We start from the raw sequence: 15,869 nt of genomic DNA, 5'->3' as shown, positions 1-15,869 counted from the left end.
GTTATATAATGTGTCAGAATGAAATACGTCTATATAAACTAAAACATTCCAATAAACATTACATCTATTCATGGTGTAAGAGTTAGCATTGTGTCCGACAGTCTGACAGCGCTGTCAGACCCCCTACCCATGATTCCTTCATCACCCAGTCAGTGTGTGTGAGTGTGTGAGTGTGTGAGTGTGTGAGTGTGTGAGTGTGTGAGTGTGTGAGTGTGTGAGTGTGTGAGTGTGTGAGTGTGTGAGTGTGTGAGTGTGTGAGTGTGTGAGTGTGTGAGTGTGTGAGTGTGTGAGTGTGTGAGTGTGTGAGTGTGTGAGTGTGTGAGTGTGTGAGTGTGTGAGTGTGTGAGTGTTTGTCCCTCATCGTACGCTAAAATGAAAACAGGCACATTCCACTGTTTGCTTCACCACGGTGGGAACCTCTCCTTCTCTCCCTCTTAAAATCAAATCTAATCTAATTTAATTTGGCACAGGTGTAGACTACCAGTGAAATGCTGACGGGTCCTCTTCCATATTATACTGTATATATAGTGAGGAATAAATATATAGTGAGAAGTAAATATATAGTGAGAAGTAAGTATATGAGGAGTAAATATATAGTGAGGAGTAAATATATAGTTAGGAGTAAATATATAGTTAGGAGTAAATATATAGTTAGGAGTAAATATATAGTGAGAAGTAAATATATAGTGAGAAGTAAATATATGAGGAGTAAATATATAGTTAGGAGTAAATATATAGTGAGGAGTAAATATATAGTGAGGAGTAAATATATTAGGAGTAAATATATAGTTAGGAGTAAATATATAGTGACAGATAAATAACAATAAGGAGTAGTGCTGTTCTGCTGCGTTTAGATGGCGTGAGCTAGACGTCAAACCGGATGTCATTATTTTCATTGAGAGAACGAAGGTGAATGACGTCAGCCGCCATGGTAGACGGATTTGCCGTCAGAGTTAAGATATTTCAACTTTGCCATCTCCTGAAAGCTCATGTTGCGCAACATTTCTATGGGCTATGCTATGCAACTGCCTGAGAAAACAGAGTTTTGATGGCCTCTATTAAAAAGAGGAGGATCCCATCAGCTTTCTATAGGCTATGCTATGCAACTGCCTGAGAAAACAGAGTTTTGATGGCCTCTATTAAAAAGAGGAGGATCCCATCAGCTTTCTATAGGCTAGGCCTACTATATTTATTCCTCATCTTTTCTAATATTAAGCACATTGCTAATAGTAGCCTACCTGGCTGGCATGAAAATGATCCGCAGGAAAAGCATCCTCTATTCAAGTGCATAGTCCTACGGATGATATGTATTTTTTCCCGCTGCCCCTGTGCATGATAATGGCCCTTATTCTAAATCGAAATTAATTTCACACGTATATTATTTAGTATACGTAAAGACAAGAGTAAATTGAGATACAGTGTGATGGGTGAGAATATTATCACTTGTGAATGATGCCCAGGGTGTACAGTCTAAGGTAAGAATCAACGCATGCCTTTTTTGGAGACTTTTTCTAATCATAGTCTCATGCATAATGTAGCCTAGCCCATAGGCCTATGTGTTTTGATAAGGTTTGAATCACTGTGTAGCCTATGCAGATGTAGGATCCTAACTTGATCAGTATTTTGTTGCTGAGAGGTGACTAGGCATCAGGATATATGATATACAGAGTAGCAGCAGCGTACAGTACCATCGGAAAGTATTCAGACCCCTTGACTTTTCCCACATTTTGTTACGTTGCAGCATTATTCTAAAATGTATTTTAAAAAATCCCCTCATCAATCTACACACAACACCCCATAATGACAAAGTAAAAACAGTTTTTTTATTTTTATAGTTGCTAATTTATTAAAAATAAGAAAACGGAAATATGACATTTACATAAGTATTCAGACCCTTTACTCAGTACTTTGTGTGTGTGTGTGCGTGTATGTAGTGTTAGTATAAATGTGTGTGCATGTTATGTGTGTGTAAGCAAATGAAGTGACTGTGTGTGTGTGTGTGTGTGTGTGTGTTGTAGTGTAAGTGTGTGTGTGTGTGTGTGTTGGATGTCAGTGTGTGTGTGTGTATATAGAGTCCTGTGAGTGTGCACAGAGACAGTGCAGAAATAAATATAAAATGCAATACAATACACTAACGATTTGCCCTAATGAAAAATGTATCAACCCCTACAAAGAAATTATATGAATTATAATCCACCAAATTCTGATTGTCTGGGCCTGGCTCCCCAGTGGGTGGGCCTATGCTCTCCCAGGCCCACCCAAGGTTGCGCTCCTGCCCAGTCGTGAAATCCTTAGATTATTATTTTATTTCAATTTACTGATTTCCTTATATGAACTGTAACTCAGTAAAATCGTTGAAATTGTTGCATGTTGCATTTATATTTTTGTTCAGTATAGATGTAGTAGGCTAAACTAAATAATCCATCTTTGGTGTAATACATTTGATCACGTTTCTATAGCGCTTTTCATAACAATCTACAAGCACATTAAAAGCAAAAAACAAACAAGCAATACATCATCAGTAACCTAGCAATAATTGGCTAGGTCAACCAATAGAGGCCAAGTCTTTGAGTGCATGCATCGTCCAAAAACGGAGAGGGACAGTTTATGGCTTGATCAGAGGAAGGTGGTCAGAGAGATTGAGTCTGGTGACAATCTTGTAGAGGGCTAGTTACTCTGGGAACCAGCCTGAGTGGTGTAGCCACTGGACTTCTCCTTCAATGTATGGCACCCACTTGGCTGATGCCTCAGCAGCTCTGGGCGCCAGAAAGCTCACCACACACAGTTCGCCAGTCCTCCTCATTACGAGCCTTCTTTAAAAAAAATATTTTAGTCATTTAGCAGACACTCTTATCCAGAGTGACTTACAGGAGCAATTAGGGTTAAGTGCCTTGCTCAAATGCACATTAACAGATTTCTCACCTAGTCGGCTCGGGGATTCAAACCAGCTACCTTTCGGTTACTGGCCCAATGCTCTTAACCACTCGGCTACCAATCTTCAATTGATAAATGCATAGTCCTATGGTACACTGAGTTTACTGAGTTTACTACAGTTCTCTACAAATAAGTCATTCCAAATGCTAGCTACTTAGCTAACGTCAGTCCAAAACAACAACACGAAGGTCACTGGGTGGGGCTACAGACGATCCTTTCCGGTTCATAGGGAACAGGGAACTCTGGGAAAAAAAACATGCTCCTGTAACGAGTATTAATGTTGTCTTTCACCTCAATCCTTTCATTCGTTTTTGTGAGAGTGTTACTCTGTGTTGTATTGCTCTGTGTTGTATTGCTCTGTGTTGTATTGCTCTGTGTTGTATTGCTCTGTGTTGTATTGCTCTGTGTTGTATTGCTCTGTGTTGTATTGCTCTGTGTTGTATTGCTCTGTGTTGTATTGCTCTGTGGTGTATTGCTCTGTGTTGTATTGCTCTGTGGTGTATTGCTCTGTGTTGTATTGCTCTGTGGTGTATTGCTCTGTGTTGTATTGCTCTGTGTTGTATTGCTCTGTGTTGTATTGCTCTGTGTTGTATTGCTCTGTGTTGTATTGCTCTGTGTTGTATTGCTCTGTATTGTATTGCTCTGTGTTGTATTTCTCTGTGTTGTATTGCTCTGTGGTGTATTGCTCTGTGTTGTATTGCTCTTTGTTGTATTGCTCTGTGGTGTATTGCTCTGTGGTGTATTGCTCTAGCCTGCAGTATCTTCATGTCACAATGCAGAAAAGTAGCCAGACCGGCTACACTCCAACTGGGAAAAGATTGTTTTGAACGGTCATCCAAGTCGGAATTACAAATCAGAAACTCTGGCATCATCCTAGAGGATCTGACTTCTCTGACCTGAAGATCACCTACGTCACAATTTTTCCCAGTTTTGTTTCTGAATTGCCAGTTGTCTTGAACTAACCAAAAGTAGTATATTTCGTCCGTGGCATACTGCATACTTCTTACTAAACAGTAAGTGCTAAATAGTACATAGTTTGATTAGTACACAGGATACAGTTTACGCAACAGTTTAAGCAAGCCAGATTTCGGACAAAGCTAGTTAGTTCAGAAAAGGGTCAATGCAGGTAGTCCGGCTAGCCATTTCATTAGCTATTTAGCAGTCTTGTTTAGCAGGTTTATGTCTTGGGGGTAAAAGCTGTTCAGGGTCCTATTGGTTCCACTTGGTGCACTGGTACTGCTTGCCGTGCCGTATCAAAGAGAACAATCTATGGCTTGGGTGGCTGGAGTTTGATTTTTGGGGTGCTTCCTCTGACACCGCCTGGTATAGAGGTCCTGGATGGCATGGGGCTCGGCCCAAGTGAAGTACTGGGCCGTACTCACCACCCTCTGTAGCGCCTTGCCGCCAGGTGCTTTGAAGTTGCTGTACAAAGCGGTGAAGCAGCCAGTCAAGATGCTCTCAATGGTGCAGCTGTATAACTTTTTGAGGATCTGAGGGCCCATGCCAAATATTTTTAGCCTCCTGAGAGTGAAGAGGCACTGTTGTGCCCTCTTCACAACTGTGTGGGTGTGTGTGGACCATGTTCATTCCTTATTGATGTGGACACAGAGGAACTTAAAGCTCTCGACCCGCTCCACTACAAGCCCACTGATGTGGATGGGGGTGTGCTCGCCCCTCCGTTTCCTGTAGTCCACGTTCAGCTCCTTTGTCTTGCTGACGTTGAGGGAGAGGTTGTTGTCCTGGCACCACACTGCCAGGTCTCTGACCTCCTCCCTATAGGCTGCCTCATCGTCATCTGTGATCAGTTCCACCACCGTCGTGTTGTCAGCAAACTTGATGATGGTGTTGGAGTCGTGCATGGCCACACAGTCATGGGTGAACAGGGATTACGGGAGGGGACTAAGCACACACCCTTGAGCGGCACCCGTGTTGATGGTCAGCGTGGCGGATGTGTTGTTGCCTACCCTCACCGCCATCAGGATCCAGTTGCAGAGCAATTGTTCAGTCCCAGAGTCCTGAGCTTGGTGATGCTCTTGGAGGGGACTATGGTGTTGAATGCTGAACTATAGTCAATGAACAGCATTCTTACATAGGTGTTCCTTTTGTCCAGGTGGGTGAGGGAAGTGTGGAGTGCAATTGAGATTGTGTCATCTGTGGATCTGTTGGGGTTTCTGGGTAATGGTGTTGATGTGAGCCATGACCAGCTTATCAATGCATTTTATGGCTATAGATGTGAGTGCTACAGGGTGATAGTCATTTAGGCAGTTTACCTTGGTGTTCTTGGGCACGCAGACTATGGTGGTCAGCTTGAAACAATTTGGTATTACAGACCGGGTCAGGGGTAGGTTGAAAATGTCAGTGAAGACACTTGCCAGCTGGTCAGCCCACGAATGTTGACATGTTTAAAGGTCTTACATCGGCTACGGAGAGGGAGATCACACAGTTGTCCGGAACAGCTGGTGCTCTCATGCATGGTTCAGTGTTGCTTGCCTCGAAGTGAGCATAGAAGACATTTAGCTCGTCTGGTAGGCTCGCATTGCTGGTTCGCTCATGGTTGGGTTTCCCTTTGTAATCAATGATAGCTTGCAAGCCCTGCCACATCCGACAAGTGTCAGAGCCGGCGTAGATGGGTTCTATCTTAGTCCTCTATTGACTCTTTACCTGTTTGATGGCTCGTCAGAGGTCGTAGCAGGGATTGCTTATAACCGTCCGGATTAGTGTCCAGCTCCTTGAAAGCGGCAGCTCTAGCCTTAAGTTCAGTGCGAATGTTGCCTGTAATCGACGGCTTCTGGTTGGGGTATGTACATATGGTTCCTGTGGGGTCAACGTCGCCAATGTACTTATTAATGAAGCCGGTGACTCATGTGGTAAACTTCTCAATGCCATCGAATGAATCCCGGAACATATTCCAGTCTGTGCTGGTATATATACACTGCTCAAAAAAATAAAGGGAACACTAAAATAAAGGGAACACTGGTAGAGCACGGCGCTTGTAACGCCAAGGTAGTGGGTTCGATCCCCGGGACCACCCATACACAAAAAAAATGTATGCACGCATGACTGTAAGTCGCTTTGGATAAAAGCGTCTGCTAAATGGCATATTATTATTATATTATTATAAAATAACACATCCTAGATCTGAATGAATGAAATAATCTTATTAAATACTTTTTTCTTTACATAGTTGAATGTGCTGACAACAAAATCACACAAAAATTATCAATGGAAATCAAATTTATCAACCCATGGAGGTCTGGATTTGGAGTCACCCTCAAAATTAAAGTGGAAAACCACACTACAGGCTGATCCAACCTTGATGTAATGTCCTTAAAACAAGTCAAAATGAGGCTCAGTAGTGTGTGTGGCCTCCACGTGCCTGTATGACCTCCCTACAACGCCTGGGCATGCTCCTGATGAGGTGGTGGATGGTCTCCTGAGGGATCTCCTCCCAGACCTGGACTAAAGCATCCGCCAACTCCTAGACAGTCTGTGGTGCAACGTGGCGTTGGTGGATGGAGCGAGACATGATGTCCCAGATGTGCTCAATTGGATTCCTCTTGCAGGAACTGCTGACACACTCCAGCCACATGAGGTCTAGCATTGTCTTGCATTAGGAGGAACACAGGGCCAACCGCACCAACATATGGTCTCACAAGGGGTCTGAGGATCTCATCTCGGTACCTAATGGCAGTCAGGCTACCTCTGGCGAGCACATGGAGGGCTGTGCGGCTCCCCAAAGAAATGCCACCCCACACCATGACTGACCCACCGCCAAACCGGTCATGCTGGAGGATGTTGCAGGCAGCAGAACATTCTCCACGGCGTCTCCAGACTCTGTCACGTCTGTCACGTGCCCAGTGTGAACCAGCTTTCATCTGTGAAGAGCACAGGGCGCCAGTGGCGAATTTGCCAATCTTGGTGTTCTCTGGCAATTGCCAAATATCCTGCACGGTGTTGGGCTGTAAGCACAACCCCACCTGTGGACGTCAGGCCCTCATACCACCCTCATGGAGTCTGTTTCTGACCATTTGAGCAGACACATGCACATTTGTGGCCTGCTGGAGGTCATTTTGCAGGGCTCTGGCAGTGCTCCTCCTGCTCCTCATTGCACAAAGGTGGAGGTAGCAGTCCTGCTGCTGGGTTGTTGCCCTCCTACGGCCTCCTCCATGTCTCCTGATGTACTGGCCTGTCTCCTGGTAGCGCCTCCATGCTCTGGACACTACGCTGACAGACACAGCAAACCTTCTTGCCACAGCTCGCATTGATGTGCCATCCTGGATGAGCTGCACTACCTGAGCCACTTGTGTGGGTTGTAGAATCCGTCTCATGCTACCACTAGAGTGAAAGCACCGCCAGCATTCAAAAGTGACCAAAACATCAGCCAGGAAGTATAGGAACTGAGAAGGGGTCTGTGGTCACCACCTGCAAGACCAGTCCTTTATTGGGGGTGTCTTGCTAATTGCCTATAATTTCCACCTGTTGTCTATTCCATTTGCACAACAGCATGTGACATTTATTGTCAATCAGTGTTGCTTCCTAAGTGGACAGTTTGATTTCACAGAAGTGTGATTGACTTGGAGTTGCATTGTGTTGTTTAAGTGTTCCCTTTATTTTTTTGAGCAGTGTGTGTATATATATATATATATATATATATATATATATATCACTATACTGAAACAGTCCTGTAGCTTACCAACCGCTTCATCGGACCACTTCCGTATTGAGCGTGTCACTGGTACTTCCTGTTCGAGTTTTTGCTTGTAAGCAGGAATCAGGAGGATAGCGTTATGGTCAGATTTGACAAAGGGAGGGCCTTATATGCGTTTCTGTGTGTGCCGCTCTGACATTGCTCGTCCATATACAGCTCTAGAAAAAATTAACAGACCACTGCAATTTTTTCTTAAATCAGCATCTCTACATGTATGACAGCCATTCCATTCCAATGTCTGTTGAATTCCAACACAGGCACACCTCATTCTACTGAATTAGGTACTGATTAGGCGATCACCTGAACCAAATCTTATTTAATGAGGAAAAGTATAAAAACCACTGCTGTGGTCATCACTATCCTCTTGCAATAGGACCAGCTGGATGGCAAAAACAGTGCTAATAGTACCTCAAAAGTAATATTAATCAAAAAAGAACTATGGACCATGCCAAAAGAGTTGAAAAGGAAAGTTTTGAGTGAGGAAAAGAAGGGTTCAATTGTGGCTTTACTGGCAGAGGGATACAGTGAGCGTCAGGTTGCTTCCGTCCTTAAAATTTCAAAGACGACAGTTCATAAGAACAAGGTCAAGAAGCTGACATTGGGGACAACAAAGCTACAGACCGGCAGAGGGCGAAAACGACTCTCTACTGACCGGGATGACCGCCAACTCATTCGATTGTCACTCAACAACTGTAGGATGACATCAAGTGACCTACAAAAAGAATGGCAAACAGCAGCTGGGGTGAAGTGCACGGCGAGGACGGTTCGAAACAGGCTCCTAGGGGCAGGGCTGAAGTCATGCAAAGCTAGAAAAAAGTCCTTAATCAATGAGAAGCAAAGAAGAGCCAGGCTGAGGTTTGCAAAATACCATAAGGATTGGACCGTAGAGGACTGGAGTAAGGCCATTTTCTCTGATGAGTACAATTTTCAGCTTTGCCCAACACCTGGTTGTCTAATGGTTAGACGGAGACCTGGAGAGGCCTACAAGCCACAGTGTCTCGCACCCACTGTGAAATTTGGTGGAGGATCGGTGATGATCTGGGGGTGCTTCAGCAAGGCTGGAATCGGGCAGATTTGTCTTTGTGAAGGACGCATGAATCAAGCCACGTACAAGGTTGTCCTGGAAGAAAACTTGCTTCCTTTTGCTCTGACATTATTCCCCAACTCTGAGGATTGGTTTTTCCAGCAGAACAATGTGCCATGCCACACAGCCAGGTCAATCAAGGTGTGGATGGAGCACCACCAGATCAAGACCCTGTCATGGCCAGCCCAATCTCTAGAGCTGAACCCCATTGAAAACTTCTGGAATGTGATCAAGAGGAAGATGGATGGTCACAAGCCATCAAACAAAGCCGAGCTGCTTGAATTTTTGCGCCAGGAGTGGCATAAAGTCACCCAACATCAATGTGAAAGACTGGTGGAGAGCATGCCAAGACGCATGAAAGCTGTGATTGAAAATTAGGGTTATTCCACCAAATATTGATTTCTGAACTCTTCCTAAGTTAAAACATTACTATTTTGTTGTTTAAAAATGAACATGAACTTATTTTTTTTGCATTATTCGAGGTCTGACAACACTGCATCTTTTTTGTTATTTTGACCAGTTGTCATTTTCTGCAAATAAATGCTCTAAATGACAATATTTTTATTTGGAATTTGGGAGAAATGTTGTCAGTAGTTTATAGAATAAAACACTAATGTTATTTTTACCCAAACACATCCCTATAAATAGTAAAACCAGAGAAACTGATCATTTTGCAGTGGTCTCTTAATTTTTTCCAGAGCTGTATGTATATTTTCTAAATTCCATTCCTTACTTAGATTTGTGTGTATTGGGTATATGTTGTGAAATTGTTAGTTATTACTTGTTAGATATTACTGCACTGTCGGAGCTAGAAGCACAAGCATTTCTCTACACCCGCTATAACATCTGCTAAACACGTGTATGTGACCAATAAAATTTGATTTGATTTGGATTAAGATGATCTAGAGTTTTGTAAAGAGGTCAAATGGATTTCAGTTTCCCTGCATTAAAATCACAGTCCACAAGAAACGCCACCTCTGGATGTGCATTTTCTAGTTTGCTTATGGCCATATACAGCTCATTGAGTGTGGTGTTATTGTCAGTATCGGTTTGTGGTGGTAAATAGACAGCTACGAAAAATATAGATGAAAACTCTCTGGGTAAATAGTATGGTCTGCAGTTTATCATGAGGTATTCTAACTCAGGCGAGCAAAAACCCGAGACTTCCTTAACATTAGAGATTGCGCACCCTTGTCCCACTACCTCGGTACACATTCATACCACATTCTCCATCAGACATAGTTACTACACAGTAGCATCACCACAACATATATATTTACTACACAGTAGCACCACCACAACAGATAGACTTCCACCACAACAGTCCACATCCTCCATCAGTTAGACTTCCACCACAACAGTCCAAATGTACATCTCCTGGCAGTTTGCATCGCAAAGATTCACTCTTTTACCTCTAATACATTAGTGTGTATCGGCTGACCTTAGATGACCATGTTCAGTACTGTAGCAGCATTCTGGGTCCAGTAAGCTATCAGGGACTCAGACCATTATGAGGCAAGTCTCTCTGTGCCATTAGGAGGCCCCTGGGGGAACAGTAGACAGTGAGTCCAGGGTAATGGCCCTATTGAATGGTCTTATTGTGGTTTAAGCTTTCTGTCTCTGTGATGCCCAGGGCCTTTCACCACACTGTACAGATGAAAGAAAGGAGGCGAAGAGATGATCATGTGGTAGAGGAAAGAGAGACCCTCATTGGTTGCCCTCGCACGCCATCACATAGTTCTACAGTCCCTCCACACATGCAATCCTACACAGTTCTACAGACAGACTGCAAAATGACTGTCTTCGACCGTGCCCAGCTTAGGCCCAGGAACACATTTGACAGTTTATGAAATCCCTCAAGTCATATTACAAGACATTCAGACAGTTCTAACACCAACAATGAAAGATCTCTCAGTGAATTATTGATTTTGTGGAATGTGGAGTAGGTATCCCCTTCTTCTCCTAGTCTTTTCATCCTCTCTGTCCTCCTCAGTTAAAGTCTCATCAGAACGGACTAGCTCGGTCAGCGTCTTCCTAACAGAGCTTCTTTCTCCTGTAATTAGACACAACTATGGCTTGAACACATCTGGTCAGCGTTTATAGTCCTGCATAACTAAGAATGGAGAGGGCAGCAAGCCACAGGGCCACCCTATGGGGCTACTGCCACTCCTCAGTGATTCTCATGCTCTTATAGATTCTCTCTTTCTCTCCCTCTCTCTTCCCATGCATGGTATATAAATGGTATATAAATGGTATGTGCATGGTATGTGCATGGTATATAAATGATATGTGTATGGTATGGGTATGGCATGTGCATGGTATATGCATGGTATGTGCATGGTATATGCATGGTATATAAATGGTATATGCATGGTATATGCATGGTATATACATTTTACATTTTTACATTTACGTCATTTAGCAGACGCTCTTATCCAGAGCGACTTACAAATTGGTGCATTCACCTTATAGCCAGTGGGACAACCACTTTACAATGTAAATTTTTTTTTACAACTTTTTTTGTGTTATTTTTATTTTATTTTGTTTATCTTTTATTTTATTTTTTTATTGTTTTTATCTTATTATTTTTTTTGGGGGGTAAGGGGGGGGTTAGAAGGATGTGTATGGTATATGCATGGTATATGCATGGTATGATTGGGAATCACACCCGGCCAAACATAGAACTACAACACCTAGACTGCAACATAGAAAACACAACACAGAATATTCCCACCCTGACTCAACATATAAGAGTCCCATAAGTCAGGGCGTGACAAGACTAAATGATCCAAGAGGTAAATAAACACATTCTTCCACTGAAGCCCTTTTCCCAGAACTTCCCTCTAACACTGTCCTCATGGATCATATATGTGCCCTTCCCTCCTCATGGACAGTGTGTTTCAGCTTTCCATCCTCTTCCTCTTATCCATCTCCTGTGGAAGCCACCAAACTAAGGTCTAATACATTAGATACTGTTGATATGATCCACCAGGTAGGGAGGTTGAATTATTGCTACATTAAAACTCATTTAAACCTTCTCTACAAGGACACTGCAGTTCAGACTTCCTCTACAAGGACACTACAGTTCAAGACCTCCTCTACAAGGACACTACAGTTCAAGACCTCCTCTACAAGGACACTACAGTACAGACCGCCTCTACAAGGACACTACAGTTCAGACCTCCTCTTCAAGGACACTGCAATCACAGCTGATTCCCACTTACCGCTAATTGCATTAAATTACATTTGCCTGCGGCGACAATTGCTACAGTTAGCTTTACACAATTCAACATCTTGGAACAAATCTGAACCTTGATTATATCTCATGTGACCCCCAATAGATTAAACTATAGTGGGATGACATCTTATGTGACCCCCAATAGATTAAACTATAGTGGGATGACACGTGCATCACCTGCAGTTGCTCCTGGTTTTGTAAATTAATTAGACGCCAATGATGGTTGCTATTTTGCCATGGCTTAGACAATTCACCGTTCATTTCAGCGTCCTGTTAAGTTTGTGTGCTTCACTGATCATGTGTTGTGTTTAAATACCTTCTGGTTCAGGTTAGGAACCTGGAAGGGTTGATAAGTCCAGTATGGCATAGTACTCAATGTGCTGATGTATTACTGTAATTTTATTTATTTTTTTATTTTTTTATTTTTTTTTGGTCATTTAGCAGACGCTCTTATCCAGAGCGACTTACAGGAGCAATTAGGGTTAAGTGCCTTGCTCAAGGGCACATCAACAGATATTTCACCTAGTCGGCTCGGGGATTAGAACCAGCGACCTTTCGGTTACTGGCACAACGCTCTTACCCACTAAGCTACCTGCCGCCCGTAATGCTATGTCACACTGGCATAACACTGATATTACTGCTTCCTGCTGGTGAGATAGATATTACTGCTTCCTGCTGGTGAGATAGATATTACTGCTTCCTGCTGGTGAGATATATATTACTGCTTCCTGCTGGTGGGATAGATATTACTGCTCCCAGCTGGTGAGATAGATATTACTGCTTCCTGCTGGTGAGATAGATATTACTGCTTCCTGCTGGTGAGATAGATATTACTGCTCCCTTATGGTGAGATAGATATTACTGCTTCCTGCTGGTGAGATAGATATTACTGCTTCCTGCTGGTGAGATATATATTACTGCTTCTTGCTGGTGAGATAGATATTACTGCTCCCTGCTGGTGAGATAGATATTACTGCAGGTAGCTTAGTGGTTAAGAGCATTGTGCCAGTAACCGAAAGGTCGTTGGTTCTAATCCCCGCGCCGACTAGGTGAAAAATCTGTCGATGTGCCCTTGAGCAAGGCACTTAACCCTAATTGCTCATGTAAGTCGCTCTGGATAAGAGCGTCTGCTAAATGACTAAAATGTAAAAAAAATGCTTCCTGCTGGTGAGATAGATAATGCTGCTTCCTGCTGGTGAGATAGATATTACTGCTTCCTGCTGGTGAGATAGATATTACTGCTCCCTGCTGGTGAGATAGATATTACTGCTTCCTGCTGTTGAGATAGATATTACTGCTCCCTGCTGGTGAGGTAGATATTACTGCTTCCTGCTGTTGAGATAGATATTACTGCTCCCTGCTAGTGAGATAGATATTACTGCTTCCTGCTGGTGAGATAGATATTACTGCTCCCTACTGGTGAGATAGATATTACTGCTTCCTGCTGGTGAGATAGATATTACTGCTCCCTACTGGTGAGATAGATATTACTGCTTCCTGCTGGTGAGATAGATATTACTGCTCCCTGCTGGTGAGATAGATATTACTGCTCCCTGCTGGTGAGATAGATATTACTGCTCCCTGTTGGTGAGATAGATATTACTGCTTCCTGCTGGTGAGATAGATATTACTGCTCCCTTATGGTGAGATAGATATTACTGCTTCCTGCTGGTGAGATATATATTACTGCTTCCTGCTGTTGAGATATATATTACTGCTTCTTGCTGTTGAGATAGATATTACTGCTCCCTGCTGGTGAGATAGATATTACTGTTCCCTGCTGGTGAGATATATATTACTGCTTCCTGCTGGTGAGATATATATTACTGCTTCCTGCTGGTGAGATAGATATTACTGCTTCCTGCTGGTGAGATAGATATTACTGCTTCCTGCTGGTGAGATAGATATTACTGCTTCCTGCTGGTGAGATAGATATTACTGCTTCCTGCTGGTGAGATAGATATTACTGCTCCCTGCTGGTGAGATATATATTACTGCTTCCTGCTGGTGAGATATATATTACTGCTTCCTGCTGGTGAGATAGATATTACTGCTCCCTGCTGGTGAGATAGATATTACTGCTTCCTGCTGGTGAGATATATATTACTGCTTCCTGCTGGTGAGATATATATTACTGCTCCCTGCTGGTGAGATAGATATTACTGCTTCCTGCTGGTGAGATAGATAATACTGCTCCCTGCTGGTGAGATAGATATTACTGCTTCCTGCTGGTGAGATAGATATTATAATATATAATATAATATAATATAATATGCCATTTAGCAGACGCTTTTATCCAAAGCGACTTACAGTCATACTTCATGAGAGGGTAACTACACACACACACACACACACGCACACACACACACACACACACACACACACACACGCACACAGCACATCAATAGACTATAAAGAGTTCATCATCGAAGTGATCACTAATGCTTCATGTACGGCTGTCCAGACGGAGTTAATTTGGCCAGTTAGAAGCGCATGCTTTCAGCAAGGAAACACTACTCTATTACATGTTAGTACTGTTTCACTATCTCACTTTAAATCAAACTGTACTGGTCACCATGTAATGTTATTGAAAACATAGAATTATATATAGAATAATTAACGAAAAATACATAATACATACATATTTTTAATTTGTTTTTAATGCTTTTAGATCACACGTTATTTCACACTTTACAGAAGTTAGAGGGATCAAAATAAATAATAATTGAAAGCAATGATTCATAATTTAATAGGATATCTTTGATTGAAGACATGTAGCCCACATCTACTGGCCATTTGTCCACTAGTTCACTCCAAGGTTTAAGAGACCAGAGTGTCCACTAGTTCACTTCCTGGTGTGAGAGACCAGAGTGTCCACTAGTTCACTTCATGGTGTGAGAGACCAGAGTGTCCCCTAGTTCACTTCATGGTGTGAGAGACCAGGACATGCATACAGTTTAAAATCAAATCAAATGTTATTTGTCACATTTGCCGACTACAACGGGTATAGAAGACTGCACAGGGAAATGCAGACATGCATACACAGTTTGTCATTGTAGTCATTTTCCACATGTTTACTCTGGCCCTCTCTGGTAGTTATTTGTGGAGGCCTACGCATGCAAGTTTCTCCAAGACATTAGACCCTAGGCCCTATTTACAGCCCAGACTATAAAATCACAAAGAATATACAAGTTGCAGCCAATGATCTAACAGCACCTGTTTTTATGTATATATTTTTTTTCCTTCCCAGTTTCATGATTTCCAATTGGTGGTTACAGTCTTGTCCCCATCGCTACAACTCCCGTACGGACTCGGGAGAGCCAAAGGTCGAGAGCCGTGCGTCCTCCAAAACCACGACCCCGCCAAGCTGCACTGCTTCTTGACACACTGCTCACTTCACCCGGAAGCCAGCCGCACCAACGTGTCGGAGGAAACGCTGTACAGCTGGTGACCGTAGTCAGCGCCACAAGGAGTCGCTAGAGCGCGATGAGACAAGGACATCCCGGGCCGGCCAAACCCTCCCCTAACCCGGACAACGCTGGGCCAATTGTGCGCCGCCTCATGGGTCTCCCGGTCCCGACACAGCCTGGGATCGAACCCGTGTCTGTAGTGACGCCTCAAACACTGCGATTCAGTGCCTTAGACCGCTGCGCCACCCGGGACGCCCCTGTTTGGATATTTTTTACTGGTTGCAGAGAAAATAGGCATCGATACACATCCTCCAGCCTCTCCCTCAGAGAGGAGAGAAAAATAGAAATTGAGTGAGTGATATAATTTCAGACCCACATGGTCAGAGAGTATCATCAAAACATGTGTTGTGTCATTATGTAACCATCCCAGGAGCCCACCCCCCTCTCTCTGCGGGGCCCCATATCCTTCCATCTCGCCTGAACACCTCAGCAGGA

The sequence above is a fragment of the Coregonus clupeaformis genome, chromosome 6 (assembly GCF_020615455.1).
Source record: "Coregonus clupeaformis isolate EN_2021a chromosome 6, ASM2061545v1, whole genome shotgun sequence".
NCBI lineage: Eukaryota > Metazoa > Chordata > Actinopteri > Salmoniformes > Salmonidae > Coregonus > Coregonus clupeaformis.
The sequence above is the reverse complement of the archived record's forward strand: the minus strand, read 5'-3'. Positions refer to the sequence as shown.